The sequence below is a fragment of the Squalius cephalus genome (assembly GCF_949319135.1).
Source record: "Squalius cephalus genome assembly, chromosome: 11".
NCBI classification, from domain to species: domain Eukaryota; kingdom Metazoa; phylum Chordata; class Actinopteri; order Cypriniformes; family Leuciscidae; genus Squalius; species Squalius cephalus.
In genome coordinates, this window is record NC_137132.1 from 12,481,617 (window position 1) to 12,500,480 (window position 18,864).

The following is an 18,864-nucleotide window of genomic DNA, read 5'->3' on the forward strand; positions in this document are numbered from 1 at the left end:
TCATCAGATTAGTAATAGTCTGTTCTTAATCAACAGGAGATTTCTATTAAAAAAAAATCAATTTAGGTTTTCTTAACATCTCTAGGGATAAAGACAAAGTGGCTATCATCAAAATTGCAAATGTAATGCAAAATTCCAGAGAAGCAAACAGAAATAGAGCACAGATTAAGTTTAAGTTAAATCATACAGAGCAAAGCAGTTTATATGCACTTTTCACTAAAAACAACAATACGTTCCTCAGAAAAATGTGATTAAATTCTTTAGCCATGGTGCATGATAATTCTATCGCCTGATAAAACTTCACTCCTTTTTTTGGGATTGTCTGCAGAAGTGAACAGAAATAAAACATAAATCACTGTGATTTAAGAGTTAATAAGAAGTTTTCAGAGAGTCAGATAATTTCAAACAACAGATAGATACTATGGTTACAAAATCAGATTTTTTTTCTAAATAGGTAATTCTGACTATTTATTTTTTTTACTAATGGTATGAGCTTTTATATGTGTGTATTTATTTTTATTAGTGCTGTCAAATTGATTAATTGCAATTAAACGCATATATATATATATATATATATATATATATATATATATATAGCCTATACACACACACACACATTAACAAACTTTTATGTTAGATGCGATTAATCGATTTGACAGCAATCATTTTTATTTATTCATTTATTTGCTCATCTCCCAAAGCATATTTCAAGGCCACATGAAGAAAGGCTTGGATGAGTAATTTTCCCATGTCTTTTTTAACCATTAACAACAAATAATAACAAACAGCAAAAAAACAATGGCTCATCTCTGTTGTGAAAGCAGGTTGTGTAGTAAAGCGTATCGAGAAACAGATATCTCATAGAGAGAAGGTAGACCATATATATTAACACCCCACATAAAAATCAGATGTGCTTGCCCTACTGAAAAAAAAAGAAGATGCTTAAGCCATCTGAATCTTAGTCGGTGTCCCAGTCTGGTCAGTTAGAATAATTTTGGACACTTTTTACCTGTTCAGACTAAGAGACCAACTTAAACAGCTAAGCCTAGTCTAAATTTGGTCTTAACTGGATTAAAATGAATTTTCAATAGAGTGAAAAGAGTAAAAAAATCCATGATGCATCTCTACACATTTACATCATTTGTGCTAAATAACAGCAAAACATAAAAGTTAGAAGGACATACCTGCTATTCATACATGCACCAGCAGGGGCAGTTTGAATATGTGGGTTTGAAGGTTTGTGGAACAGTTGGAAGGGCAGTAAAGGCGCATGCAAATATCATTTACGGCCAGACATGCTGCCAGGTGCCTGAGCTCCATAACTGACATTCATGATCACAGGAACACAGGATTTTAAAGAAATCCCATGTTTCTGAGTAATTCTGAAAGTTTGAAGAAAGAGTAAAGGTTTTTTTAATGAATTTCTACTCCCAACAATTCCTACGAAGTAGGAATATTTGTATATACTGGTACTGATATTTGAATATAGATTTGATATTTGTAAATGAAAACTATGTGGTAAAAGAATAGCAACAGATGGAACGGAGTCATTTTCTTTTGTATTCTCAGTATACACGCTGGTACTTCCTTGATTTGTGTTAAAAAAAAAATCTCTAAAAATGGGCCAATTTCAAAAGCAAGTTTAATCCGGTCTAAGTCAGTTCATGGTGGTTTCAGTGTGAATGGGATGAAGCAAGAGGTTTTAGGTTAACTATGAGCATAGCAGGTTGACCCAAACTGTGCTTGGCAGCCATTTGGATCGGTGACCCCCTCCTCCTCCCTCAACCTCCCTCCATCACAGTCTGGGGCACAGAGCGGAACGCTTGGAAACTTTTTGGGCGAAAAGGGCAGCGAAGTGTGTGTGTGAGAGATTCAGCAGCCGCTGATCATGTCTCGTTCCACACAGTAACCTGGACCTTACCCCCAGCATGCACCCTCCGACCGTTCCACTCTACTGAAGAGCCTGTTTTTCTTTTAAAACATCCAACTTGCTGGAATTGTAAATGGCGGTAAATTTGGCCATTTTGACTCTTAGTGTCCAAAGTGACACAAACATTCTGATATGAGAAGCTGATTTAATGCCTGGGAAGAGTTGATATATCATCTCACTGTGAAACGCTGAATGAAGCATGAGTGACGCTGATTAAGAGGGGATCTGATTGGATCACAGAGTTTCCACTGAAAGCAAATGAAGCTTTGATCTGTCCCAGAGAAACTTGGGGGTTCTCAACTATACGTTTCATTTAAGGATCAATTTTGAATATACTGTTTCTCCTAAAATGGAAGAAAAAAAAAACCAGACATACATGAGACAATATAGTGAAAAGCAATAAAATGTATCTAAAGAGCAGATCATTTATGAAGTTCATACTGAATCTGACTTTTGAAAAGTGTCTAAAATAGATGTGGAAACAACACAGCCGAAAATGACATGAGGACGAAGCCCAATAAGAGTGCAATTCTGATTGCAGGTTGTCCTCCCGCTACACAAACAGGGCCTGTGATTGGCTGTGGCTCTCTGTCTCGGGCCTTGACCGACTGACTGACACACTGTTGGCTCAGTCAACACACATAGAGAGTAAGTGTGGGTATGTGTACACTTATCCTGAATGGTGCCCAAAACATGAAAGTCTCCTTGTTGTGTTTATTCTTACAAGTACAAGAGGTGTGTGTAGGGCCAGTGAATCAACTGCTTTGATTTGTTAAGACCTGTCCAATCGCGCTGGCTTTGAGGTTGAATTATTGGCTTGTTGACTCCTTTGTTTCCTTAAAATATGCTAGTGACCGAATACACTGATTGGAAATACATGTCTTGGGGAACAAGCCTAAAATGCACACTGCACCAGGTGTTAGGTATCAAATCCTTTCTAACAGATGAAAGCTCACCTACAATAAGGACTAATGAAGTAGGTTAGGGAGGCATCTATGGAGGAACCCCATCTCTGTTCAGGGTCAGGATGCCCTCTTTAGCTCCTCATCAGGGCTCTATGACCCCATGCATACACCTCCCTTTCCTTTTTGCCTGTCCCACCGCAATTCTGAACCATTACATCAGACGTTCACAAGGTTTTACTAAGCTTTAACAAGCATGTAATTCCCTGTAGTTTGTGCTAATAAACATGCTCTATACTCCTGAGATGAACATTCAGGTATGTGTTGTTATGACATATGGAAAAGGCATTAGACAAAAATATTAAATAGGCTATATCAAATTGGCTGTAATTCTAAAAGGGACAGTTCACCCAAAAAATGAACATTCAGTCAACATTTCAAACCTATACGACTTACTTTCTTTAATGTCTCAGTGCATGGGGTTCAACGTTGTTTGCATAATAGTAAAAATAATGTATTAAATAAATAATAAATAAATTATATATAATAAAATTATATATATATATATATATATATATATATATATATATATATATATATGCACACACACATATATATAGCCTATACACACTCACAAATATATATATATATATATATATATATATATATATATTTGTGAGTGTGTATAGGCTATATATATATGTGTGTGTGCATATATATATTTATATATATATATATATATATATATTTAAATATAAATATTATTTTATTATATATAATTTATTTATTATTTATTTAATACATTATTTTTACTATTATATATTACTATTACTATTTACACACATTTTTGTTATATATATATATATATATATATATATATATATATATATATATATATATACACATATATATATATGTAAATATATACACACAAAAGGTATATGTATATGTATGTATATATATATATATATATATATATATATATATATATATATATATATATATATATATATATATTACAAAAATGTGTGTGTGTGTATATATATATATATATATATATATATATATATATATATATATATATATATATATATATACACACATACACACACACACATTTATATTAATTATTAAATAAATAAATATTCTATACTAAAATAATCTGATTGCTTGATGAGTACGTAATGTTATCATTTCTGATTATTGATTATCAGTTCTTATAAGATTAGAAAAAATAACCCGACACTGTTAAGCATATTTTTTTCAGCCATCCCAAACACAGCATGAGGGTTCAAATTGTTTTAAAACCATTATACCGACGCTGGATGTCTGTCTGGTCAAAACGTCCTCAGTCAAGACATCAGGCACTTTGCAATGAATAGTTCAAACTGGCTGGAAAATATTTGGCACAGTTCATGCTCAGCAGTTCTGCCGGCCCAGAGAGATGTGAATGTTGAGTCCTGTCCACCTGACTAGAGCTGGGCAATTAATCAGACAGCTGGCGCTCAGGTTAATAGCTCGTGCATATTCAAACGGAATGACTCAGAGAAAACAAATGACCCAAAAACACACATGCAGACACACTGAGGCATGAAAGGAAAGAAAAAAAGACGCCAACCAAATCCCATTTGGTCCCCCAGCCTAGAGGTGCACATCAATGATAGTGAAAGGTCACACGAGACAAATGTGTTAGCTTGGCTTTTGTTTGCTATGACTTGAGTGGCTGGAAGTGGAGGACAGTCACTTTCCAGACAGCAACTTTATCGACTTCCAGCTCCACTAGAGTATTTGAATGAGGATGGTGGTTTAAATCAGTTGTGTGTGTCATAAATGAAACTCAAACTGAAAGAAAATGAGATATGTTTAGTCTGCCAACACCCAGCCACTCCTAAACATTCCAGACCTAAGAAGGCCAAAGGCTCCATACCTGTGACAGGCCACTAGACTGTGTGTTAGTTAGCTATTAGTGTTTCTGGTGTGTTGCGTTTGGTGGCGATTTGCATGTTCAGTGCTTATTTTAAAAGTTTAGGTAGTCTGATGGAGTTTCAGTGCTTTTTACACACTGGCCTGTTGTGTGCGTCAATCTGTTGAAGTTTCACTCACTGGCGCCACCCAGAGGTCAGAGGGGAAAATCAATTAACAACAGGTAAGCAAATAATATAAATACAGAAAAAGAAAAAAGTATTTTGCCGATTTATAGTCTATTATGTTGTTGTACTTCTTTAAATCGAGTCAATGACGTTTTTAAATCTCGTTATTTTAGTATTAATTCTATAGTATTTATTAACATTTTAAATTAGCGTTTATTTTTAGATTTTTATTTTAGTTGATCTATATAGCTTTAATTCATTTGTATTTCAGTTTTAGTCATTTTATTTCAACTTAAAGTTATCTATTTAGGCTAGCTGCCCAGGTTAACATTTCTAAATTTTAATTAACGTTTTTCATCTAATATTTATGCTTTATTTTATTTTAGCTTTATTTCAAATAATAAACTGGAAAAAATAAACAAATAATTACAATTAATCAGCAAGTACAACTGAAATACTATTTTCTTGTAACATATTCCACTAACCACAGTTTTATTTACAACTAAACATCACGATAACAACCCTGGCATCTGAATTTATAAAAAATCCAATGCAACTGCATCTATGATGAGCTTGTTTTTATTTTGATATTTTAGGGGTGTAAAGTCACAACTCTCAGGGTGATACTATCACAATGAATAGAAAAGCCTTATTAATGGGAATTATTTGCTGCATCATTCGCCCAAACAAAGTAGGACAAGTTCTCAGATTAAGATTTCAGGCCTAATTCATTCTATGAGTGGCTCTCAATATCTGTCCACAGACATACTGAAATCAAGTGCGTGTGAATTTAACCCTCCTCCTCAAATCCACTCAATGTCCTCCACCTCCCACCCAACATACACACGCAATTAAACATTCAAAGGCAATTACCTGCATGGTTTCCTCTGCGATTAAGGCTAGGTTTGGAGCAGCCTCATTAATGCAGCGGCACGCAGGGCGGCCATCAGCGGCCATGAGAAGTACAAATGCTCTTACCAAAAACCTGCAAAGCAAACACAGCTTAGTTTTCACAGAAATACACTTCAGAAACTTTCAATTAGGCTCATTTGAGGGAAGTTCCTTAAAAACTATCTCAGAGTCGGAACTATATTTATCTTATTTCTTAAGTGTTAAGGTAATACATCCAGGCCCTAGTTTTTTTTTTAAATAAATAAATAAATAACAATAAATAAATAAATAAATAAATAAATATATATAAAAAAAAAAAAATATATATATATATATATATATATATATATATATATATATATATATATATATATATATATATATATATGCAGGACCAGATATTAATCAAACCTACATTAATCCATTTGTTTATGCCCATTTATTCAGTTTAAATTCAATCAAACAAAAAACATCTAGCTGTGAGATGTTAAAGTCTGAAGTGGGAACTCCACACGTAAATCGAAATCTTCACAAATAATTCAGATGCTTTTACAATCTCCTCAATAAAGGGCACTGAACCATCAGTTGTACAGTCTTATGTCTTTTATAGGCAATAATGTCATACTACTTTTATGACAATGTAAAACACAGTGATATTTTGCATGCAGCATGCAACTTTTATGTCTTTTCACCTTCAAGATCTGTTCAAGGACGCTGAGCCTTTTCACACCACCACTTAGTTCTTCACTAACTGATACACAATCAAATCTGCGAAAACTCGAATACAACTAGATTTATCCAAGAAAGATCTGTTTAGATCCTTTAACTCTAATATTTGGAGTGCTGACTTTGGTTTGGTTTTTCAACAATTATTTCATTTCTGTACACATTTCTGTAGTTTTTCTACATTAACATGAGTGTATCTTATTGCACCTATATTAACTGTGCAGGTAAGCTAAAAATGCAACCGGGAACCTAAAGTGTCAAGATTTTTTTTTTCTGTCAGCAAATTGTCTTCCTGTTCTGACAGCAGCAGTAGCAGGTTATCTATTTCCTCTTTATTTCATTTTTTTTTTTTTTTTTTTGCCAGCTGTTAATGAATAACAGATGAGGTGAGAATCAGCATTTCCCTTTAGCTCAGACACTAATCAATGTTTCTGAGGTGTGTGTGTGTGTGTGAGGGAGATCTAAATGGAGGTATTGTTTCACTGTAACTGTCCCTGCCAACATTCAGGCTCAACTCAAACACAGTATACATATGAGGAAGGTTAAGGCGGTGGTTAACAGGAATACATGGTACATGAGTCCACTGATAAGTTTGGAGAAAAAAAATATATTTTTTAATTAATTAAAAAAATAAAAGAATATAATATTGGTAACACTTTAGTTAAGGGTCCAGTTCTCACTATTAACTAGTTGCTTATTAGTATATTAGGATATTAGCTGTTTATTAGTACTTATAAAGCACATATTAATCTGCATGACCATATTTTACATTCCTTAATCCTACTCAATACCTAAACTTACCTTAACTATTAATAAGCAGTAATTAGGAGTTTATTGAGGCAATACTTGTAGTTAATAGTTAGTTAACAGTGAGAATTGGACCCTAATCTAAAGAGTGACAATAATATTTTTAAATAATATTTTATTTAATATAATTTTTTATAATACTATTAATATTATTTTATTTACATTGCTTTCAACTTGGTTAATTGTATTTTTGATTATTATTATATATTCTAAAGGTCAGAATGAATTTATTATATTGAAAGTTTCTCTTCAGGTTTATACAGTGCACTTAATGATGGATAGAAAAAAAGTCAAGTAAATATTTTCCATATATTTCTTTGCACACATTTATAATACTTTTCTTTAAATAATAATATTCACAATATAAATGAGTCTTTATAAATGAAAATATAACCTTTGAAGAAACTGAAGAACATTTAATATCCATGGAACCTTTCCATTCCGTAAAAGGTTCTTTATAGTGGAAAAACGATCTTTGGATTATTCAGATGTTCGTCATACTAAGAAAATTGTTCTTTTAGGAACTGAGCACTGAAAGGTATGGGAAACCCCAAAAAGGTTCTTCTGGCATCACTGTTAAAAAAACAAAACACGATTACACTTAATTTAGATGATCCACTTTAGACATTCTACTAACTATAAGCAACTTACTCTCATTAGAGTATTAGTAGACTGTTCGGTTAGGGTTATAGGTGTTATGGTTTGGGTTCTGGTTAGTAAGAATAAGTTGACATGTAGTTGCAAAGTCATTTCTAGTCAGTAGAATGTCTGTTGGGGAGCATCACAATAAAGCGTTAGCAGATATTAATCAGACAGTCTACTAATACTCTAATGAGAGTTAGTTGACATGTAGTTGGAAAGTTACTTGTAGTTACTAGAATGTCAAAAGTGGAGAATCAAAAGTGGTCCACACTTTTCTATAAATAATCTAGTGTTACTCCAACTTTAAGAACCTTTATTTTTAGAAAATAAATAAGTGCATAAACTTTAATTCTCAGATGTTTCTTGTAAAATCCTCAAATGAGACAATTGTTCACATACAGTTAGAGCAAAGAGCTAACTGAATATGGAAAGCAGTTCAGATATTGTTGAAAGTATTTGGTGAGAAGTACTAATTAGATCTCTGACATTTGTTTGTAGACAGGTATCTTGGCAAATCGGCACAATTTGTGATCTTTTTGGATCTAGAAACACATGATATGTAGGTTTTTAGGTTTTTTTTATTCTGAGAACACCTGAGAGTCAGTCCACCAAGGAGATGTCAATCGTGATTTGTATATGCATTGAAATACTGGAGGGGACTATGAAATCACCTCATTAACTTTTAGTTATCCAGAAATCACATATGATCCCAGACAACAGAACCACGCAGGCTGTGTTTACCGGTGTCCCGATGGCTGCGTTCCGAATCTCTGAGTGTATCTGCTTGCCATGTTCTTTCGATGCCCCCCTGAGATCTCAATCTTGTGCAAATACCTGGCAAAATGCCACCTAATGTTAAAGCCAAAGTTATCCATTATTTCATGAGTAAAGAGAAAAACTTCACACTCAATCAACCGTGGCGTCTGTCCCAATGTCTCGAAACACCTTCGCTCCCTTCGCCATCATCACACACAGATTAATTTAACTCTTTGCGCTTAATGTGCTGTCATGTAAGACCAAAAAATGTGCTTAGAAAAGATTCTTGTTTGCACGACAGCCCCTAAAGTGAGAAAGAATCGATCGGATCTTATCAAAGTGAGAATATTTGGACAGTCTTGTTTTGTTTGATGTTGTCACTATGGTGCTGGTGGGCCGATGGTCACCAAACCGGCCCCCCCTCTTTCAGAGTGGACTCTGCCTTTTGTCCCTTTGCTCTCCGTCTCCACGGTCCTCTGCTCCTCCGCTAATGAATTCATCTGCACATCTCCTTTCCTCAACCAGCACATTAACCCTGACCACTGGAGCCATCCTCATGGAAAAACGGTCCCTCTCCAAGCATGGAGAGCCGCATCGGATTGACCTTTCCACCTCGGCCCCCCTCACGACCCCTCGCTCTGAGTCTCGGCCCATCTGCATTTCAACACAGTGCCAGCGCATACTCAACCTCCTGCCCCTCACGCCATGACACATTGTCAACAGCTCGTGGGGGTCTAAGAAACAGCCCTCCTGGGTGCCCGGACTGCATGCCACCGTATCGTTCGCTACATTCAGGAATGAAGCTGTGGAAATGCATGGGCGATTTCTATGCTGAAGAAAGAGGGAATGAAATTGAGCCGTTGACTTGTCCACCCCCCAGATTGATCAGACATTACTACTCTACCTCTTCACAACCCCCCTGCTGAGACGGTCTACCAACAAAACAAACAAAAAAATGAGTTTAGCGATGAAATACACTGTAAAATACGCTACTACATGTACTTACTGTAATAATAACAGTAAATTATGCATAATTACAAGTAACTAACCCTAAACCAAACCCTAACCGTAATTCTGTAGAAAGTACATGTAGTTAATTAATACAAGTGTAACCAATGTTTGCACTTTTAAATGTAAAAAGACTGCAAAAATGTCTGAGTAAAAACCAGTTAATAGTAAAATACTGTTAAATGTACCATTAAATCTACAAATGTACTGTTAAATGTACAAATCATCTCACATCAATTTACAGTAAAAAGCCATACAACTGATTTTGCCAGAACTCCCTGTGACACTTTTTTCATTTTAATAATTGTTTCTTCTTAGTTTTTTGTTATGTGCATTAGGGATTTATGTTACATCTTATGTTGTTAAGCCTAATATTTATGGCATTATTTTATGACATGTGTGTTAACATAATGGTATTTCTGTGTTTGACACTGTGCACCTTCGATATATGTATTTATCTCAGTTTGTGGACAATCTACTTGAACTTGAAGATGAACTTTGTTTCATCGTGTGGATTTCTCTTTACCCTCTGTGTTATTATGGTGCTTGTCCAAAACTGATTTTAGTACCACTGTAAAAAAAATTATATGATCAGTAAGCCATGGGAACTTGGCAACTTATGTTTTTACATTACTTTAACTCATCAAAATAAGTTAAGAAAATTCAACTAATACAAGTTATATGAGATTCAACTGATTTTGTAAGTCAGTTTAATATAATTTAAGTTGAAATTACTTGTACAATCAAGTTTATTGTACTTAAAATGAAGGCAGCAACTGAACTTAAGTTGAAATAGGTGGAATTGTTTTATAGTGTAGCCTTGAATTTACCAGTTAAATTTTTTGTGTGTGTAAATTACAGTTTTAAATTGCAACATTTGCAGGTTGTTCTGTAAATATGTTTAAATGTTTACTGTATTTTTACAAAATTACTCCACTAAACAACCACAGATGTCCATTTGCTTTTCTAAAAACAACAGGACTTTTTTTTTTTTTAACAGTGTAACATTATTTTTGCCCACCTTTAAAGCCAAGGTAGAGCATAACTGGCCCATCAAATCATGCAACTTGTTGAGGAGAAGGCGATCTATAAATGAAAAAAAAAAAAAAAAAAAGGTCATAAACCTACACATATTCAGCATTTTTAATACTATAGCCTACTACACGTTTTTGGAACCAGCATGCCTCGAGTAAGCAAGGTTTGGTTGAACTATTCCTGGCTTTCTGGAATAGGCTACACCCCGGAACAAATAACTCTTACGAGCTGGACCTTTTTAACGAATTACAAACAAAGCACAACAAATGCAGTTCAACTAGCAAAGGAATGACTCTTAAGAGCCCGATTTTTCAGTGAATCATAAACATAAATCACAAGTGTGCAGTCAAAATCCCTGACCGCCGTACATTTTAGTAAATCATTAACATAAAGCACGACAAGTGCAGACTGATTTCAAAACAAAATGACTCTTATGATGAGCAGATCTTTCAGTCAATCATAAACAAAGCACAACAAGGGCAGGTTGATTCCCAAATGAATGACTCTTATGAGCCTGAATTTTCAGAGAATCAAAAACATAAATCACAATAACAGGATTTTGATTGCCGAACAAATTACTCTTATGAGTCTGTTCATTTTAGTGACTCAAAGAAATACAGTGCAGATAGTGAGGGTAAAAAAAAAAAAAAAAAAAAAAGTATATATATATATATATATATATATATATATATATATATATATATATATATATATATATATATATATATGAAGACTTCAGATGCAAAAGCCTCTAAGTGCCATTTGAAATTTCCTCTAAGTGCCATCTGAAATGATCATTTTTATCAAGCTTGTATGTTTATGTTCAGTTATTTCACTTTAATGCCAATGAAAATGACATATTAATTGTCATTAAAGTGAAATTACTGAACTTAAATATGCGAGCTTGATAAAAATACTAATTTTAGAAGAAAATTTCAGATGGCACTTAGAGGCTTTTGCATCTGAAGTCTTCATATATATATATATATATATATATATATATATATATATATATATATATATATATATATATATATTAGGGCTGTCAAACGATTAATCGCGATTAATCACATCCAAAATAAAAGTTTGTTTTTACATAATATATGTGTGTGTATGGAGTATAATTATTTTCTATATATAAATACACACACATGCATGTATATATTTAAGAAATATTTGCATGTATATACTTTGTATATGTATTTATATTATATATAATTTATATTATATATAAATATTTTATATATAAATAACACATTTTTCTTAAATATATATGCATGTGTGTGTATTTATATATAGAAAATAATTATACTCCATACACACACATATATTATGTAAACACAAACTTTTATTTTGGATGTGATTAATCGCGATTAATCGTTTGACAGCCCTAATATATATATATATATATATATATATATATATATATAAAATGACTAATAACACACACAGCTGTGAGACTTAATAGTTGCACATTGGTTGTTCATGTGAAAATGTGCAGTTAAACATATGAATTGAAAAAATAGGCCTAAATGAAATGTTAATATTAATGTTAACATTTGTCTCTCAAAATATTATTCGCTGTATACTTAAAGCCTATTACTGGATCACATTTATGTATATATTATATAATATATTTTTCAAAAAATATCTTCCTCAAAAATATTAAAAGAATCTTTAACTGAACTTTAGAGAAATTTGATAATTAAGTGAAAATGGAATCATTAAATTAATTAATCCTAACATTTAGATGATTAGACACTTTACAAGACAAAACTGCAGGAGATTTTTTGATCTCATTCCTCAGATTTACCACAGCAATGATCTTTGGGATTAAACCTTAACCAATCCATCCGTCTCCACATCGGTGCAGTGCAAACATGAGCGAATGACAGAGAGAGAAGAAGGTCCTGCGGCGAATCGCTCATTGAGCGTGGAACGAAGCCTAAGGTTTCTCAGGAACACTCATAAAGCGTTGCGCCGCTTTACAACCCCATTGCTCAACATCACATGCCTTGAGAGACGGGATATTACCTGAGATAAGGCAAGAGGGATCAAGCTTGGCACCAATCTGACCTCTCCCTCCATCCCTTCACACACACAACCACAGGGAGTGGGACATTTTCATAAGGGGGGTTCCAGACCTCCTAGGGCTTCCTGAATGACATTAAAAGTCAGGCACTGATGCACAGTAGCTATGTGATGTATTTGCTAAAACTCTCTCCCTGAACCACTGATCCAGGGCTTGAATACGTCTTGCTGGAAAGCGGTGGAGAGTGAGATGTTTTGCCGAAATCAAAGAGGATCAGCGCGGTACCGCAAGGACTGTGTCACTTGTAGATTCAATAAATCATGTCTTGGTGATAAGCTAATTGCCTTATCCTTGACAGCAGCTCACTGAGAAAGCAATAAAGGGGCAGGATTACAAGATGTAGGGCCATAAAGAGCTGGCCGAGCAGGCGGTGGTGGAGAAAGAGGGAAGAGGGAATGATGCAAGAGAAAAGCACAATTAGAAAGTGGGACTAAACTAATGGTAAGAGCAAGACAGCAGGATGTTTCTCTTTGCCTTTAGTTCTGCCTGAAGGATCTTAAAGCCTGATGAAAATGACTGAAAAGGAACCAGGATAATGTCGCAGATCCAGGAAGTAACTATTTCTTCCTTGTTCATATGTGGAATCAAGGTCAAGAGGAGAACAACCATCAAGACTGTTGCGGCCTCATAAAAGACTGTGCATCACCTTTACCCTGTTTCATTCAGTATCACTGACACTGTTGGCCAACAAGATCTCAAACAATGTTACAAAGAGTCTCCTTCTATACTTACACCATTCAAATGTTTTGAAAGAAGTCTCTTATGCTCACTAAGACTGCATTTATGTGATAAATAATGCAGTAAAATCATCAGTAAAATTGTGAAATATTATTGCAATTTAAAAGAACTGTTTTCTTTTTGAATATATTTGAAAATGTAATTTATTTCTGTGATGCAAAGCTGAATTTTCAGTCTTCAGTGTCACATGATCCTTCAGAAATCATTCTAATACGCTGATTTGTGCTCAAGAAACATTTCTTTTTATTATTGTCAATGTTGAAAAGAGTTATGCTGCGTCATATTTTTGTGGGAACAGATAGCCTACATTTTTTTCAGGATTCTTTGATGAATAGAAAGTTCAACAGAACAGCATTTTTGGGACATTATTATACAAATCTTTACTGTCACTTTTGATCAATTTAATGCATCCTTACTGGAGAAAAGTGTTAATTTCTTTCAAAAAAAATCTTTATGACCTCAAACTTTTGAATGGTAGTGTACTTATTATTCACATAAGAGTCTCATATTTATCGTAAGAGATTCGTATTACTGAAAATGACAGACTTTTTAATGAAATGAAATTTAGTGGAGTCAAAAGTAAGATATACTTTAGAACGTGGTATAAAAATTGTATATATATATATAAGTATACTTGAAATAAACTTCTTCCCTATAAAATCACATGAAGATCAAAAAAGGGATGAAATAACTATTTGTAAAGCGTAATATGTTGCATTATGGGTGTGAGGATCTCTGCTTGCCTTTGTTTAGTGAATCAGGTGGATGGCAGTTCCAGGCCTGAAGTGTTGTGTTCAGCGTGACTGCCTCAGACATTTCCTGCTTGGCTTTGTTCGGCCCCATGGCTGCCTCTCAATTTAGAGCAAAGCTATTAGAACAAACTGCTCTTGGGGGCACAAAGGTAGATTGGGCATGACGCTAAGAAGCTAATCGCCCAAATGTCCCCTGCGCAAGGACAAACTTTGAGGACTGAGGACAATTGATCCAAAACGGAAAAGAGGATCTTAAAGGTGATCTAAGTAACTTTTTTACCTTAACTGAACAGCTTCGGAGTCATTGGAATGGTTATATTACTTATTTCGGGTTGAATGGTGGTCGTTTCGCACCCCCCTGGTCCCCGTGAGCGGAAAATATTTGAGCCGGCGGGCCGCCGGCCGCCGCGTCAGGAAGTATCGCGTGATATCAGGTCTCGCGATGTAAACAATTGCTTTACGGCCAAAAGAAATCTGCTAAAATGCTGTCATTATTGCGCTCCCTCACGCTGTTTGAACCCGAATGAAGAAGACGTTTTAAAGAATGTCCCATCTGCTTTGATATCGTTGGTTTACTAGCCTCTGGTGTCTGAGAATCGCCAACGAATTTTTACAACAGTGTTGTCAAATATCTATTCCGAAGCTGGGGGGGGGGCTTTACAGAGAAACCTGCGAGCATCAGGTGTACTTTGTATTTTTATGTTTTTAATTAATTTATGAAGCCACTGCCAACACATTGTTACATGTTGCATTGTTATATTATAATACTATCATATTCTGTGTTGGCGATTAGCTAACTGAGCTGTTAATAGAAAAGCCTGACAATATCACAACTACCTTTACGTATTGTGTATTCCGCCATGTTAATCACTGACACGCCCCCAACTCGTAAAGATCGGAGCTTAGAGAAAATCCCGAGCTCCCCACTGGTATTTACGACATTGTGGTGGCGTTCGCGTTCAACTCGTAAATACGATCTATAGGAGATGACTTGAACGCACCATTAGCCCCGCTTTAAGGAGTTCGAGCACGTGTCATTTGATCTAAAGTACAGGTGAAACTCAAAAAAATTAGAATATCGTGCAAAAGTTCATTTATTTCAGTAATTCAACTTAAAAGGTGAAACTAATATATTATATAGACTCATTACATGCAAAGTGAGATATTTCAAGCCTTTATTTGTTATAATTTTGATGATTATGGCTTACAGCTTATGAAAACCACAAATTCAAAATCTCAGAAAATTACAACATGAAATCAATTTAAAAAAAGGATTTTAAATACAGAAATGTCAACCCTCTGAAAAGTATAATCATGCATATGCACTCAGTACTTGGTTTGAACCCTGATCTTTTAAGTTGAATTACTGAAATAAATGAACTTTCGCACGATATTCTAATTTTTCGAGTTTCACCTGTTTTTAAATTTTAAATAAATACCGTTCTTTTGAATCATATGAATCAAAAACATTTCCACAAAAAATATTAAGTAGCACAATGTTTTCAACAGTGATAATAAGAAATGTGTCTTGAGCAGCAAATCTAGAATGATTTCTGAAGGATCATGTGACACTGAAGACTGGAGTAATGATGCTGAAAATTCAGCTTTGTATCACGGAAATAAATTTAATTTTAAAAGATATTAAAATAGGTTTTAAATAGTTATATAACATATTATTTATATAATATTATACTTAATAACATATTATTTCACAATATTACAGTTTTTACTGTATTTTTTTATCAAATAAATGCAGGCTTGGTGAGCAGAACAGGCTTTAAAAAAATCTTACCAACCCCAAACTTTTGAACAGCAAAGTAAATTTAAATAAATAAATAAATAAATAAAGTCAATAAGATGTCATCCAATTAAAAATGGGGGGAAAAAACACTGATGTGATGTATTTTTCTAGCTCTAAAAATTCTGACTATATGGTCATCTTTTTTACTTTCTCTTCGGCCTCAGCATAATTAGCCTCTTTTAATAAAACAAGTGAGGAAATCATTAACTCTCAAGGGGAAATCCTGACTGTCTTATCCTTTCCAGCCTGGAAATATCACACCATGAAAACTATGTGATCTCGATAAGGACCATGGGGAGTTTCATTAAAAGAGACATCTTCATTTCTTTTGTGGTTTGCATTACTTGATATCAGAAGATGGGACTTTTCCAACAATCCCATTCACACCTTTTAATGGAAAACATATATAGGATAAAGACACATTCATCATCATATCACAATATGACTATTCCATTTGCTAATTATGTGGCAAAAATAAATAAATAAAACAATCTAATCTGGCTCGAGCAAATACAGCAACCATGGATTAAAGGCCTGCCCTTCCGAAGCACTTTACTTGGCTTGGAATACACTTGCAAAACTGCGACAGCCATAAAATCAGATTGAGGAGAAAAACAAAGAGCCATGCTCCAGCACATCTTATCACACATTATGGGCTGTAAAATAAACTGAAAGACTCTTCAGCTCAGGCGTGATTGGTATCTGAATTCACATGATTAGATTCAGCAGGTTAATGGTGTCACATCAAACCTGCACCGGACGAGCGCAAAAATACCAAAATATAACATAAGAATGTTACCAACATGGTTGACAAGTAACATTATGTAAATAAATCATATATCAGAGCGAAGAAAGGGCTGTAGGCTATGTATGCAACGAAGCGAATCAGGCATGTAACTTGACGTTTGCCCCATGGACAAAATTATACAAATAAAGATGTTGATAGGATTAATTATTATCTATCTATCTATCTATCTATCTATCTATCTATCTATCTATCTATCTATCTCTCTCTCTCTCTGCCTGACTATCTATCGTTCTGTCCATCTGTCTATCGTTCTGTCCATCTCTCTCTCTCACTCTCTCTCTCTCTGTCTGTCTGTCTATCTATCTGGCTGTCTAACGTTCTGTCATTGTCATTCTCTCTCTCTCTCTACCGTTCTTTTCATCTATCTTTCTCTGTCTATCTCTCTATCTTCTATCTAATCTTGACAAGAATTTGTCAAAACAGTATTTAAAGTTTGTCCGGACAAACTGTCCTTTTCAATTTTAACATAGGCCTAGTCCTCCTAAAAATGTGTTTGGAGCTGTATTATAAAAAAACGTGAAATCGCCAAAGCCAATACAGGTTTTACAGTTTTTCTCAATCTCTTTGGCTCAATTCTCAAATGAGACTTTTTTTTCTCTCAAAACAATAAGTTCAGATCTCTGAACAATTCGTTTCTTGTGCTTTGGCACATGTGTGCAAAAGAGTAAGTACAATTGTCAACAAGTTGCACAATGACTAAATGCACATGGCTTGTTGATCAAAACTGAGTTGATTCTCAGTGAAATTGTCAATCTCTTCACTGATTGAAAGTAATCACTTCTAAAAAGTATTTCATCGTGTGAGCCATCACATGCAAAATGATCCATTCAGTGATCAAAATCTGTAAGACATGTTATATTCCATAAATATTTATGACATGGAATGTTTGTAATGTTTGCTAAATTGGTAAATGGCCTGCCATTGTAATGAAATAGGAATCACAATCTTATCAACCAACCAATCAAGTTTGGAAACTACATATGGAGTAGTTTGCTGACAGCACAATCACCACCATTTTTGAACATGGAGGAACATCACACCGCTGAACAGCAGCAGCTACATCAGGACTGTATGAATACATTTGTATTTTGACAGTACTTTTTTTCTAGAAATGTGTTACATGTAAACAAAAAACTATATTGTAACTATTGGAAAAGCAATAGGAAGATGTAACTAATAAGATATACTGTATAGTGTTAGAGAAAGACATAATAGAGTGTGTGTAAAAATGAACAAGCAACTGAGAATATTCATTGTTGACTTTTCCCAGTCAATTTTTACCTACTCTCTGAATCTGTATTTACAGACAAAACTGACATTCTTGTACAGTAAAGAAAGCAGTTGGTGTCAACAAAAAAGTAGGGGGAAACCCAATATTTCCATGGTGAAAACGCATCTAAGCATTTTGACCAGTGTGGCTCACACGATGACAAAAACACTTTTTTATTTTGGTGGCATTGGCCAATTGACTGACACAATAACTAGGTTTTGAAGCATGAATTAAATGTTTTTGGGTGAGTTTCTACGTTTTGCAGACATGCCAGAGTTCGGATGTTCCAGCAAAGAGTTGTGACACTTGAACTTAGTTTAGAGAATGTTAAGACTGTTTCGAAAAATGTGCCAAAGCGATTGAGAAAAACTGCCAGACTTGATTATCGCCATTATGGCGTCACTAACACTAAGCCTCTTAGATATTGGACTCCCCCATATTTCTTTTAAACAATAACAGGTGTGTTTAAGTTTTGACGCTTCGTCTCTCACCATTTTAAACGAATGTTTTCCATGTCAGCAGCAGCAGCATCATTCAGGCTGTAGGCCTCAAGAGATGTTGTGCGATGAGAGGGAGCCCTCTACTGGTTCAGTGCTGATAATGGCTGCTGCAGGCC

At 34.4% G+C, this 18,864-nt stretch overlaps 1 long non-coding RNA gene across 1 annotated transcript; it reads right to left on the reverse strand.

The window, feature by feature from the left end:
- Positions 1-1,628: 1,628 nt before the first annotated feature.
- LOC307167683 lies at positions 1,629-18,812 on the reverse strand. The gene is made up of 4 exons (XR_013822845.1): positions 18,740-18,812; positions 10,774-10,838; positions 5,796-5,907; positions 1,629-2,274 (listed from the first exon to the last, which is right to left on the reverse strand). It is a non-coding gene; the product is annotated as an uncharacterized lncRNA (long non-coding RNA).
- Positions 18,813-18,864: the final 52 nt, after the last annotated feature.